We start from the raw sequence: 14,884 nt of genomic DNA, 5'->3' as shown, positions 1-14,884 counted from the left end.
TTAGGAGGTGCTGAACGTTACAGTTAACTATCATTTTAGCGTCGGATTGGAAAATCTATTCACAGGAGAAGGATCATATGGTGCCCGAGACAGCAATATCCCCTTGGATACAAGTCGGCTGGAGGACGATGAATTGAATCTCGACGCAATTTGAGTGCTCCATCGTCATTAGGAGGCCCTGAACGTTACAATAAACTATTAGTTTCGCGTCGGATTCAAAAATCTAGACTCACAGGAGACGAACTATTTGGAGCCCGAGGCAGCAATAGACCCTTGGAGACAAGTCGGCTGGAGGACGATGTATTGGATCGCGAATCAATTTGGGTGCTCCAACGTCATTAGGCGGCCCTGAATGTTACAATTAACTATCAGTTTTTCGTCGGATTAGAAAATCTAGACCCACATGAGAACGAACATAAGGTGCCCGAGGCAGCAATAGACCATTGGAGACAAGTCGGCTGAAGGACAATGTATTGAATCTCGGCGCAATTTGAGTGCTCCATCGTCATTAGGAGGCCCTGAACGTTACAATAAACTATTAGTTTCGCGTCGGATTCAAAAATCTAGACTCACAGGAGACGGACTATTTTGAGCCCGAGGCAGCAATAGACCCTCAGAGACAAGTCGGCTGGAGGACGATGTATTGGATCGCGAATCAATTTGGGTGCTCCATCGTCATTAGGAGGCCCTGACTGTTACAATTAACTATCAGTTTTTCGTCGGATTCAAAAATTTAGACTCACTGGAGACGGACCATAAGGTGCCTGAGGCTATATCCCCTTGGAGACCAGTCCGCTGGAGGACGATGTATTGAATCGCGACGCAATTTGAGTGTTCGATCGTCATTCGGAGGCGCTTGAACGTTACAATTCACTATCATGTTTGCGTCGGATTCGAAAATCTAGACTCACAATAGAAGGATCATATTGTGCCCGAGACAGCAATATCCCCTTGGAGACAAGTCGGCTGGAGGCCGAAGTATTGAATATCGACGCAATTTGAGTGTTCCATCGTCATTAGGAGGCCCTGACCGTTACAATTAACTATCATTTTAGCGTCGGATTCGAAAATCTACTCGCAGGAGAAGGATCATATGGTGCCCGAGACAGAAATATCCCCTTGGATACAAGTCGGCTGGAGGACGATGTATTCAATCTCGACGCAATTTGAGTGTTCAATCGTCATTAGGAGGCCCTGAACGTTACTATTAACAATCAGTTTTGCGTCGGATTCGAAAATCTAAACTCACAGGTGAGCGACCATAAGGAGCCCGAGGCAGCAATATCCCAATGGAGACAAGTCGGCTGGAGGACGATGTATTGAATCTCGACGCAATTTGAGTGTTCCATCGTCATTATGAGGCCCTGAACGTTACAGTTAACTATCAGTTTTTCGTCGGATTCGAAAATCTAAATTCACAGGAAAAAGATCATAAGGTGCCCCAGGCAGCAATAGACCCTTGGAGACAAGTCGGCTGGAGGACGATATATTGGATCGCGACTCAATTTGAGAGTTCCATTGTAACTAGGAGGACCTGAATGTTACAATTAACTGTCAGTCTTTCGTCGGATTCGAAAATCTAGACTCACTGCAGACGGACCATAAGGTGCCAGAAGCAGCAATATCCCCTTGCAGACCAGTTAGCTGGAGGACGATGTATTGAATCGCGACGCATTTAGAGTGTTCCATCTTCATTAGGAGGCCCTGAACGTTACAATTAACTAACAGTTATGCGTCGGATTCGCAAATCTAGACTAACGGGAGAACGACCATAAGGTTCCCAAGGCAGCAACAGACCCTTGGAGACAAGTCGGCTGGATGCCGATGTATTGAATCTCGACGCAATTTGAGTGTTCCATCGTCATTAGGAGGCCCTGACCGTTACAATTAACTATCATATTTGCGTCGGATTCGAAAATCTATACTCACAGGAGAACGACCATAAGGTGCCCGAGGCAGCAATAGACCCTTGGAGACAAGTCGGCTTGAGGGCGATGTATTGACTCTCGGCGCAATTTGAGTGTCCCATCGTCATTAGGGGGGGCTGAACGTTACAATTAACTATCATTTTAGCGTCGGATTCGAAAATCTACTCGCAGGAGAAGGATCATATGGTGCCCGAGACAGAAATATCTCCTTGGATACAAGTCGGCTGGAGGACGATGTATTGAATCTCGACGCTACTTGAGTGATCCGTCGTCATTAGGAGGACTGAACGTTACAATTAACTATGAGTTTTGCGTCGTATTCGAAAACGTAGAATCACCGGAGACGGACTATGTGGTGCCCGAGGCAGCGATATCCCCTTGGAGACAAGTTGCCTGGAGGAAGTCGTAGTGAATCTCGACGCAATTTGAGTGTTCCATCGTCATTAGGAAGCCCTGAACGTTACAATTAAAAATCAGTTTGGCGTCGGTTTCGACAATCTAGACTCACAGGACAGCGACCATAATGAGCCCGAGGCAGCAATATCCCCATGGTGACAAGTCGGCTGGAGGCCGATGTATAGAATCTCGACGCAATTTGAGTGTTCCATCGTCACTAGGTGACCCTGAACGTTACAATTAACTATGAGTTTTGCGTCGGGTTCGAAAATCCAGACTCACAGGAGATCGATCTTAAGGTGCCTGTGGCAGCAATAGACCCTTGGAGACAAGTCGGCTGGAGGACGATGTATTGGATCGCGACGCAATTTGAGTGTTCCATCGTCATTAGGTGGCCCTGAGCTTTACAATTAACTTTCAGTTTTGCGTCGGATTCTAAAATCTAGACTCACAGGGGAACGACCATAAGGTGTCCGAGGCAGCAAATGGACCCTTGGAGACAAATCGGCTGAATGCCGATATATTGAATCTCGACGCAATTTGAGTGTTCCATCGTCATTAGGAAGCCCTGAACGTTACTATTAACAACCAGTTTCGCGTCGGTTTCGAAAATCTAGACTCACAGGGCAGCGACCATAAGGAGTTCGAGGCAGCAATATCCCCATGGAGACAAGTCGGCTGGAGGCCGGTATGTTGAATCTCGATGCAATTTGAGTGTTCCATCGTCATTAGGAGGCCCTGAACGTTACAATTAACTATCAGTTTTGCATCGGATTCGAAAATCTGGACTCACAGGAGAACGATCATAAACAGCCCCAGGCAGCAATAGACCCTTGGAGACAAGTCGGCTGGAGGACGATGTATTGGATCGCGACGCAATTTGAGCGTTCCATCGTAACTAGGAGGCCCTCAGTGTTACAATTAACTATCAGTTTTTCGTCGGATTCGAAAATCTAGACTCACAGGAGCACGATCATAAGGTGCCCGAGGCAGCAATAGACCCTTGGAGACCAGTCGGCTGGAGGACGATGTATTGGATCGCGACGCAATTTGAGTGCTCCATCGTCATTAGGAGGCCCTGAACGTTACAATTAACTATCAGTTTCGCGTCGGATTCGAAAATCTAGACTCACAGGAGAAGGACCATGTGGTACCCGAGGCAGCAAAATCCCCTTGGAGACAAGTCGGCTGGAGGACGATGTATTGAATCTATACGCAATTTGAGTGTTGCATCGTCATTAGGAGGACCTGAACGTTACAATTAACTATCATTTTTGTGTCGGATTCGAAAATCTAGACTCACAGGAGAACGACCATAAGGTGCCCGAGGCAGCAATAGACCCTTGGAGACCATTCGGCTGGAGGACGATATATTGACTCTCGGCGGAATTTGAGTGTTCCATCGTCATTAGGAGGTGCTGAACGTTACAGTTAACTATCATTTTAGCGTCGGATTGGAAAATCTATTCACAGGAGAAGGATCATATGGTGCCCGAGACAGCAATATCCCCTTGGATACAAGTCGGCTGGAGGACGATGAATTGAATCTCGACGCAATTTGAGTGCTCCATCGTCATTAGGAGGCCCTGAACGTTACAATAAACTATTAGTTTCGCGTCGGATTCAAAAATCTAGACTCACAGGAGACGAACTATTTGGAGCCCGAGGCAGCAATAGACCCTTGGAGACAAGTCGGCTGGAGGACGATGTATTGGATCGCGAATCAATTTGGGTGCTCCAACGTCATTAGGCGGCCCTGAATGTTACAATTAACTATCAGTTTTTCGTCGGATTAGAAAATCTAGACCCACATGAGAACGAACATAAGGTGCCCGAGGCAGCAATAGACCATTGGAGACAAGTCGGCTGAAGGACAATGTATTGAATCTCGGCGCAATTTGAGTGCTCCATCGTCATTAGGAGGCCCTGAACGTTACAATAAACTATTAGTTTCGCGTCGGATTCAAAAATCTAGACTCACAGGAGACGGACTATTTTGAGCCCGAGGCAGCAATAGACCCTCAGAGACAAGTCGGCTGGAGGACGATGTATTGGATCGCGAATCAATTTGGGTGCTCCATCGTCATTAGGAGGCCCTGACTGTTACAATTAACTATCAGTTTTTCGTCGGATTCAAAAATTTAGACTCACTGGAGACGGACCATAAGGTGCCTGAGGCTATATCCCCTTGGAGACCAGTCCGCTGGAGGACGATGTATTGAATCGCGACGCAATTTGAGTGTTCGATCGTCATTCGGAGGCGCTTGAACGTTACAATTCACTATCATGTTTGCGTCGGATTCGAAAATCTAGACTCACAATAGAAGGATCATATTGTGCCCGAGACAGCAATATCCCCTTGGAGACAAGTCGGCTGGAGGCCGAAGTATTGAATATCGACGCAATTTGAGTGTTCCATCGTCATTAGGAGGCCCTGACCGTTACAATTAACTATCATTTTAGCGTCGGATTCGAAAATCTACTCGCAGGAGAAGGATCATATGGTGCCCGAGACAGAAATATCCCCTTGGATACAAGTCGGCTGGAGGACGATGTATTCAATCTCGACGCAATTTGAGTGTTCAATCGTCATTAGGAGGCCCTGAACGTTACTATTAACAATCAGTTTTGCGTCGGATTCGAAAATCTAAACTCACAGGTGAGCGACCATAAGGAGCCCGAGGCAGCAATATCCCAATGGAGACAAGTCGGCTGGAGGACGATGTATTGAATCTCGACGCAATTTGAGTGTTCCATCGTCATTATGAGGCCCTGAACGTTACAGTTAACTATCAGTTTTTCGTCGGATTCGAAAATCTAAATTCACAGGAAAAAGATCATAAGGTGCCCCAGGCAGCAATAGACCCTTGGAGACAAGTCGGCTGGAGGACGATATATTGGATCGCGACTCAATTTGAGAGTTCCATTGTAACTAGGAGGACCTGAATGTTACAATTAACTGTCAGTCTTTCGTCGGATTCGAAAATCTAGACTCACTGCAGACGGACCATAAGGTGCCAGAAGCAGCAATATCCCCTTGCAGACCAGTTAGCTGGAGGACGATGTATTGAATCGCGACGCATTTAGAGTGTTCCATCTTCATTAGGAGGCCCTGAACGTTACAATTAACAATCAGTTACGCGTCGGATTCGAAAATCTAGACTCACAGGAGAAAGACCATATGGTGCCCGAGGCAGCAATATCCCCTTGGAGACAAGTCGGCTGGAGGATGATGTATTGAATCTCGACGGAATTTGAGTGTTCCATCGTCATTAGGAGGCGCTGAACGTTACAATTAACTAACAGTTATGCGTCGGATTCGCAAATCTAGACTAACGGGAGAACGACCATAAGGTTCCCAAGGCAGCAACAGACCCTTGGAGACAAGTCGGCTGGATGCCGATGTATTGAATCTCGACGCAATTTGAGTGTTCCATCGTCATTAGGAGGCCCTGACCGTTACAATTAACTATCATATTTGCGTCGGATTCGAAAATCTATACTCACAGGAGAACGACCATAAGGTGCCCGAGGCAGCAATAGACCCTTGGAGACAAGTCGGCTTGAGGGCGATGTATTGACTCTCGGCGCAATTTGAGTGTCCCATCGTCATTAGGGGGGGCTGAACGTTACAATTAACTATCATTTTAGCGTCGGATTCGAAAATCTACTCGCAGGAGAAGGATCATATGGTGCCCGAGACAGAAATATCTCCTTGGATACAAGTCGGCTGGAGGACGATGTATTGAATCTCGACGCTACTTGAGTGATCCGTCGTCATTAGGAGGACTGAACGTTACAATTAACTATGAGTTTTGCGTCGTATTCGAAAACGTAGAATCACCGGAGACGGACTATGTGGTGCCCGAGGCAGCGATATCCCCTTGGAGACAAGTTGCCTGGAGGAAGTCGTAGTGAATCTCGACGCAATTTGAATGTTCCATCGTCATTAGGAGGCCCTGTACGTTACAATTAACTATCAGTTTTGCGTCGTTATAGAAAATCTAGACTCACAGGAGACGGACCACATGGAGCCCGAGGCAGCAAAATCCCCTTGTAGACAAGTCGGCTGGAGGTCGATGTATTGTCTCTCGACGCAATTTGATTGTTCCATCGTCATTAGGAGGCCCTGATTGTTACAATTAACTATCTGTTTTGCGTCGGATTCGAAAATCGAGACTCACAGGAGAACTACCATAAGGTGCCCGAGGCAGCAATGGACTCTTGGAGACAAGTCGGCTGAAGGACGACGCAATTTGAGTGTTCCATTGTCATTAGGAGGCCCTGAACTTTACAATTAACTATTAGTTGTGCGCCGGATTCAAAAATCTACACTCACAGGGAATGGACCATTTGGTGCCCGAGGCAGCAATATCCCCTTGGAGACAAATCGGCTGAGTGCCGATATATTGATTCTCGACGCAATTTGAGTGTTCCATCGTCATTAGGAAGCCCTGAACGTTACAATTAACAATCAGTTTGGCGTCGGTTTCGAAAATCTAGACTCACAGGAGATCGATCTTAAAGTGCCTGTGGCAGCAATAGACCCTTGGAGACAAGTCGGCTGGAGGACGATGTATTGGATCTCGACGCAATTTGAGTGTTCCATCGTCATTAGGAAGCCCTGAACGTTACTATTAACAACCAGTTTCGCGTCGGTTTCGAAAATCTAGACTCACAGGGCAGCGACCATAAGGAGTTCGAGGCAGCAATATCCCCATGGAGACAAGTCGGCTGGAGGCCGGTATGTTGAATCTTGATGCAATTTGAGTGTTCCATCGTTATTAGGAGGCCCTGAACGTTACAATTAACTATCAGTTTTTCATCGGATTCGAAAATCTGGACTCACAGGAGAACGATCATAAACAGCCCCAGGCAGCAATAGACCCTTGGAGACAAGTCGGCTGAAGGACGATGTATTGGATCGCGACGCAATTTGAGCGTTCCATCGTAACTAGGAGGCCCTCAGTGTTACAATTAACTATCAGTTTTTCGTCGGATTCGAAAATCTAGACTCACAGGAGAACGATCATAAGGTGCCCGAGGCAGCAATAGACCCCTGGAGACAAGTCGGCTGGAGGACGATGTATTGGATCGCGACGCAATTTGAGTGCTCCATCGTCGTTAGGATGCCGTGAACGTTACAATTAACTATCAGTTTTGCGTCGGATTTGAAAACGTTGAATCACCGCAGTCGGACCATGTGGTGCCTGAGGCAGCGTATTCCCTTCGAGACAAGTCGGGTGGAGGACGATGTAGTGAATCTCGACGCAATTTGAGTGTTCCATCATCATTTGGAGGCCCTGAACATTACAATTAACTATCAGTTTTGCGTCGGATTCGAGAAACTAGACTCACAGGAGAAGGACCATGTGGTGCTCGAGGCAGCCATATACCCATGGAGACAAGTCTGCTGGAGGACGATGTATTGAATCTCAACGCAATTTGAATGTTCCATCGTCATTAGGTGGCCCTGAGCTTAACAATTAACTATCAGTTTTGTGTCGGGTTCGAAAAACTAGACTCACAGGAGAACGATCATTAGGTGCCCAGGGCAGCAATAGACCCTTGGAGACAAGTCGGCTGGAAGACGATGTATTGCATCGCGACAAAATTTGAGTGTTCCATCGTCATTAGGAGGCCCTGAATGTTGCAATTAACTATCAGTTTTGCGTCGGATTCGAAAACGTAGAATAACCGGAGACGGACCATTTGGTGCCCGAAGCAGCGATATCTCCTTGGAGACAAGTCAGCTGGAGGTCGATGTAGTGAATCTCGACGCAATTTGACTGTTCCATCGTCATTAGGACGCCCTAAACGTTACAATTAACTATCATTTTTGCGTCGGATTCTAAAATCTAGACTCACAGGAGAACGACCATAAGGTGCCCGAGGCAGCAATGGACTCTTGGAGACAAATCGGCTGAATGCCGATATATTGAATCTCGACGCAATTTGAGTGTTCCATCGTCATTAGGAAGCCCTGATCGTTACAATTAACAATCAGTTTCGCGTCGGTTTCGAGAATCTAGACTCACAGGCCAGCGACCATATGGAGATCGAGGCAGCAATATCCCCATGGAGACAAATCCGCTGGAGGACGATGTATTGAATCGCGACGCAATTTGAGTGCTCCATCGTCATTAGGAGGCCCTGAACGTTGCAATTAACTATCAGTTTTGCGTCGGTTTCGAAAACGTGGAATCACCGGAGACGGACCATGTGGTGCCCGAGGCAGGGATATCTCCTTGGAGACAAGTCGCCTGGAGGACGATGTAGTGAATCTCGACGCAATTTGAGTGTTCCATCGTCATTAGGAGGCCCTGAACATTACAATTAACTATCAGTTTTGCGTCGGATTCTAAAATCTAGACTCACAGGGGAACGACCATAAGGTGCCCGAGGCAGCAATAGACCCTTAGAGACAAAGCGGCTGAATTCCCGATATATTGAATCTCGACGCAATTTGAGTGTTCCATCGTCATTATGAGGCGCTGAACGTTACAATTCACTATCATTTTTGCGTCGGATTCGAAAATCTAGACTCACAGGATAACGACCATAAGGTGCCCGAGGCAGCAATAGACCCTTGGAGACAAGTAGGCTGGAGGCCGATGTATTGAATCTCGACGCAATTTGAGTGTTCCATCGTCATTACGAGGCCCTGAACGTTACAATTAACTATCTGTTTTGCGTCGGATTCGAAAATCTAGACTCACAGGAGAACGACCATAAGGTGCCCGAGGCAGCAATGGACTCTTGGAGACAAATCGGCTGAAGGACGATATATTGAATCTCGACGCAATTTGAGTGCTCCATTGTCATTAGGAGGCCCTGAACATTACAATTAACTATCAGTTTCGCGTCGGATTCGAAAATGCAGTCACACAGGAAAAGGACCATGTGGTGCCCGAGGCAGCAAAATCCCCTTGGAGACAAGTCGGCTGGAGAACGATGTATTGAATCTCGACGCATATTGAGTGTTCCATCGTCATTAGGAGGACTGAACGTTACAATTAACTATGAGTTTTGCGTCGGATTCGAAAACGTAGAATCACCGGAGACGGACTATGTGGTGCCCGAGGCAGCGATATCCCCTTGGAGACAAGTTGCCTGGAGGAAGTCGTAGTGAATCTCGACGCAATTTGAGTGTTCCTTCGTCATTAGGAGGCCTTGAACGTTACAATTAACTATCTCTTTTGCGTCGGATTCGAAAATCTAGACTCACAGGAGAACGACCATAAGGTGCCCGAGGCAGCTGGAGACAAGTCGGCTCGAGGCCGATGTATTGAATCTCGACGCAATTTGAGTGTTCCATCGTCATTAGGAGGCCCTGAACGTTACAATTAACTATCTGTTTTGCGTCGGATTCGAAAATCTAGACTCACAGGAGAACGACCGTAAGGTGCCGAGGCAGCAATGGACTCTTGGAGACAAATCGGCTGAAGGACGATATGTTGAATCTCGACGCAATTTGAGTGTTCCATCGTCATTAGGAAGTCCTGATCGTTACAATTAAAAATCAGTTTCGCGTCGGTTTCGAAAATCTAGTCTCACAGGACAGCGACCATAAGGAGCCCGAGGCAGCAATATCCCCATGCAGACAATTCGGCTGGAGGCCGATGTATTGGATCGCGACGCAATTTGAGTGTTCCATCGTCATTAGGAGGCCCTGAACGTTACAATTAACTAATAGTTTTGGGTCGGATTGGAAAACGTAGAATCACCGGAGACGGACTGTGGTGCCTGAGGCAGCGATATCCCCGTGGAGACAAGTCGGCTGGAGATCGATGTATTGACTCTCGACGCAATTTGAGTGTTCCACCGTCATTAGGAGGCGCTGAATGTTACAATTAACTATCATTTTTGCGTCGGATTCGAAAATCTAGACTCACAGGAGACTGACCATATGGTGCCCGAGGCAGCAATATCCCCTTGGAGACAAGTGGGCTGGAGCCCGATGTATTGAATCTCGACGCAATTTGAGTGTTCCATCGCCATTAGGCAGCCCTGAACGTCACAATGAACTATCAGTTTTTCGTCGGATTCGAGAATCTAGACTCACTGGAGACGGACCATAAGGTGCCCGAAGCAGCAATATCGCCTTGGAGACAAGTCGGCTGGAGGCCGATGTATTGAATCTCGACGCAATTTGAGTGTTCCCTCGTCATTATGTGGGTCTGAATGTTATAATTAACTATCAGTTTTTCGTCGGATTCGAAAATCTGGACTAACAGGAGAACGACCATAAGGTGCCCGAGGCAGCAATGGACTCTTGGTGACAAGTCGGCTGAAGGACGATGTATTGAATCTCGACGCAATTTGAGCGATCCATCGTCATTAGGAGGCACTGAACGTTAGAATTAACTATCAGTTATGCGTCGGATTCGAAAATCTTGACTAACAGGAGCACGACCATAAGGTGCCCGAGGCAGCAACAGACTCTTGGAGACAAGTCGGCTGGAGGCCGATGTATTGAATCCCTACGCAATTTGAGTGTTCTATCGTCATTAGGAGGTGCTGAACGTTACAATTCACTATCATTTTTGCGTCGGATTCGAAAATCTAGACTCACAGGAGCAGGATCATATAGTGCCCGAGACAGCAATATCCCCTTGGAGACAAGTGGGCTGGAGGCCGATGTATTGAATCCCGACGCAATTTGAGTGTTCCACCGTCATTAGGAAGACCTGAACGTTACAATTAACTATCATTCTTGCGTCGGATTCGAAAATCTAGATTCACAGGAGAACGACCATAAGGTGCCCGAGTCAGCAACAGACCCTTGGAGATTAGTCGGCTGGAGGCCGGTGTATTGAATCTCGACGCAATTTGTGTGTTCTATCGTCATTAGGAGGTGCTGAACGTTACAATTCACTATCATTTTTGCGTCGGATTCGAAAATCTAGACTCACAGGAGCAGGATCATATAGTGCCCGAGACAGCAATATCCCCTTGGAGACAAGTCGGCTGGAGGACGATGTATTGGATTGCGATGCAATTTGAGTGTTCCATCGTCATTAGGAGGCCCTGAACGTTACAATTAACTATCAGTTTTGCGTCGGATTCGAAAATCTAGACTAACAGGAGAACGACCATAAGGTGCCCGAGGCAGCAATGGACTCTTGGTGACAAGTCAGCTGAAGGACGATGTATTGATCTCGACGCAATGTGAGTGTTCCATCGTCTTTAGGAGGCCCTGAACGTTACAATTAACTATCAGTTTCGCGTCGGATTCGAAAATCTAGACTCACAGGAGACGGACAACAAGGAGCCCGAGGCAGCCATATCCCCTTGTTGACAAGTCGGCAGGATGTCGATGTATTGACTTTCGACGCAATTTGAGTGTTCCATCGTCATTAGGAGGCGCTGAACGTAACAATTAACTATCATTTTTGCGTCGGATTCGAAAATCTAGACACACAGGAAAACGACCATAAAGTGACCGAGGCAGCAATAGACCCTTGGAGACAAATCGGCTAAATGCCGATATATTGAATCTCGACGCAATTTGAGTGTTCCATCGTCATTAGGAAGTCCTGATCGTTACAATTAACAATCAGTTTCGCGTCGGTTTCGAAAATCTGGACTTACAGGACAGCGACCATAAGGAGCCCGAGGCAGCAAAATCCCCTTGGAGACAAGTCGGCTGGAGGCCTATGCATTGAATCTCGACGCAATTTGCGTGTTCCATCGTCATTAGGAGGCCCTGAACATTACAATTACTATCTATTTTGCGTCGGATTCGTAATTCTAGCCTCACAGGAAAACGACCATTAGGTGCCCCAGGCAGCAATAGACCCTTGGAGTCAAGTCGGCTAGAGGACGATGTAATGGATCGCGACGCATTTTGAGTGTTCCATCGTAACTAGGAGGCCCTGAATGTTACAATTAACTATCAGTTTTTCGTCGGATTCGAAATTCTAGACTCACTTGCGACGGACCATAAGGTGCCCGAGGCTATATCCCCTTGTAGACCAGTGCGCTGGAGGACGATGTATTGAATCGCGACGCAATTTGAGTGCTCCATCGTCATTAGGAGGCCTTGAGCGTTACAATTAACTATCATTTTTGCGTCCGATTCCAAAATCTAGACACACAGGAGAACGACCATATGGTGCCCGAGGCAGCAATAGTCCCTTGGAGACAAGTCGGCTGGAGGATGATGTATTGACTCTCGATGCAATTTGAGTGATCCATCGTCATTAGGATGCGATGAACGTTACCATTAACCACCATTTTAGAATCGGATTCGAAAATCTACTCCCAGGAGAAGGATCATATGGTGCCCGAGGCAGCAATATCCCCTTGGATACAAGTCGGCTGGATGACGATGTATTGAATTTCGACGCAATTTGAGTGATCCATCGTCATCAGGAGGCCCTGAACGTTACAATTAACTATCATTTTTTGCGTCGGATTCAAAAATCTAGACTCACAGGAGACGCAACATTTGGTGACCGAGGCAGCAATATCCCTTTGGAGACAAGTCGGCTGGAGGACAATGTATTGAATCTCGACGCAATTTGTGTGTTCCATCGTCATTAGGAGGCGCTGAACGTTACAATTAACTATCATTTTAGCGTCGGATTCGAAAATCTACTCACAGGAGAAGGATCATATGGTGCGCGAGACAGTAATATCGCCTTGGATACAAGTCGGCTGGAGGACGATGTATTGAATCTCGACGCAATTTGAGTGTTCCATCGCCATTAGGAGGCCCTGAACGTTAAAATTAACTATCAGTTTTGCGTCGGATTCGAAAATCTAGACTCACGGGAAACGGACCATATGCTGCCCGAGGCAGCAATATGCCCTTGGAGACAAGTCGGTTGGAGGCCGACGTATTTAATCTCGACGAAATTTGAGTGTTCCATCGTCATTAGGAGGCCCTGAACATTACAATTAACTATCAGTTTTGCGTCGGATTCTAAAATGTAGACTCACAGGGTAACGACCATAAGGTGCCCGAGGCAGCAATAGACCCTTGGAGACAAATCGGCTGAATGCCGATCTATTGAATCTCGACGCAATTTGAGTGTTCCATCGTCATTAGGAAGCCCAGATCGTTACAATTGACAATCAGCTTAGCGTCGGATTCGAAAATCTAGACTCACATGAGAGCGACAATAAAGAGCCCGAGGCAGCAGTATCCCCATGAAGACAAGTCGGCTGGACGACGATGTATTGAATCTCGACGCAATTTGTGTGTTCCATCGTCAATAGGAGGCCCTGAACGTTACAATTAACTATCAGTTTTGCGTCGGATTCGAAAATCTAGACTCACAGGAAAACGATCATAAGGTGCCCCAGGCAGCAATAGACCCTTGGAGACAAGTCAGTTGAAGGACGATGTTTTGAATCTCGACGCAATTTGTGTGTTCCATCGCCATTAGGAGGCCCTGAACGTTACAATTAACAATCAGTTTTGCGTCGGATTAGAAATTCTAGACTCACAGGAGCACGTCCATAAGGTGCCCGAAGCAGCAATAGAACCTTGGAGACAAGTCGGCTGAAGGACGATGTATTGAATCTGGACGCAATTTGAGTGTCCCATCGTCATTAGGAGGCCCTGAACGTTACAATTAACTATCAGTTTTTCGTCGGATTCGAAAATCTAGACTCACAGGAGACGGACCGTAAGGTGCCCGAGGCGGCAACAGACCCTTGGAGACAAGTCGGCTGGACGCCGATGTATTGAATCTCGACGCAATTTGAGTGTTGCATCGTCATTAGGTGGCCCTGAACGTTACAATTAACAATCATTTTTGCGTCGGATTCGAAAATCTAGTCTCACAGGAGAACGATCATAAGGTGCCCCAGGCAGCAATTGACCCTTGGATACAAGTCGGCTGGAGGACGATGTATTGAATCTCGACGCAATTTGAGTGTTCCATCGTCATTAGGAGGCCTTGATCGTTACAATTAACAATCAGTTTTGCGTCGGATAAGAAAATCTAGACTCACAGGAGAACGAACATAAGGTGCCCGAGGCAGCAATTGACCCTTGGAGACAAGTCGGCTGAAGGACGATGTATTGAATCTCGACGCAATTTGAGTGTTCCATCGTCCGTAGGAGGCCCTGAACGTTACAATTACCTATCAGTTTTTCGTCGGATTCGAAAATCTAGACTCACAGGAGAAGGACCGTAAGGTGCCAGAGGCAGTAATAGACCCTTGGAGATAAGTCGGGTGAAGGACGATGTATTGAATCTCGACGCAATTAGAGAGTTCCATCGTCATTAGGAGGCCCTGAACGTTACAATTAACAATCAGTTTTGCGTCGGATTAGAAAATCTAGACTCACAGGGGAACGTCCATTAGGTGCCCGAAGCAGCAATAGACCCTTGGAGACAAGTCGGCTGAAGGACTAAGTATCGAATCTCGACGCAAATTGAGTGTTCCATCATCATTAGGAGGCCCTGAACGTTAATATTAACTATCAGTTTTGCGTCGGATTCAAAAATCTAGACTCACAGGAGACGGACCATATGGTGCCCGAGGCAGTAATATGCCCTTGGAGACAAGTCGGCTGGAGGACGATGTATTGAATCTCGACG

The sequence above is a fragment of the Schistocerca serialis genome, chromosome 6 (genome assembly GCF_023864345.2).
Source record: "Schistocerca serialis cubense isolate TAMUIC-IGC-003099 chromosome 6, iqSchSeri2.2, whole genome shotgun sequence".
NCBI lineage: Eukaryota > Metazoa > Arthropoda > Insecta > Orthoptera > Acrididae > Schistocerca > Schistocerca serialis.
Note: the sequence above shows the minus strand (reverse complement) of the source record.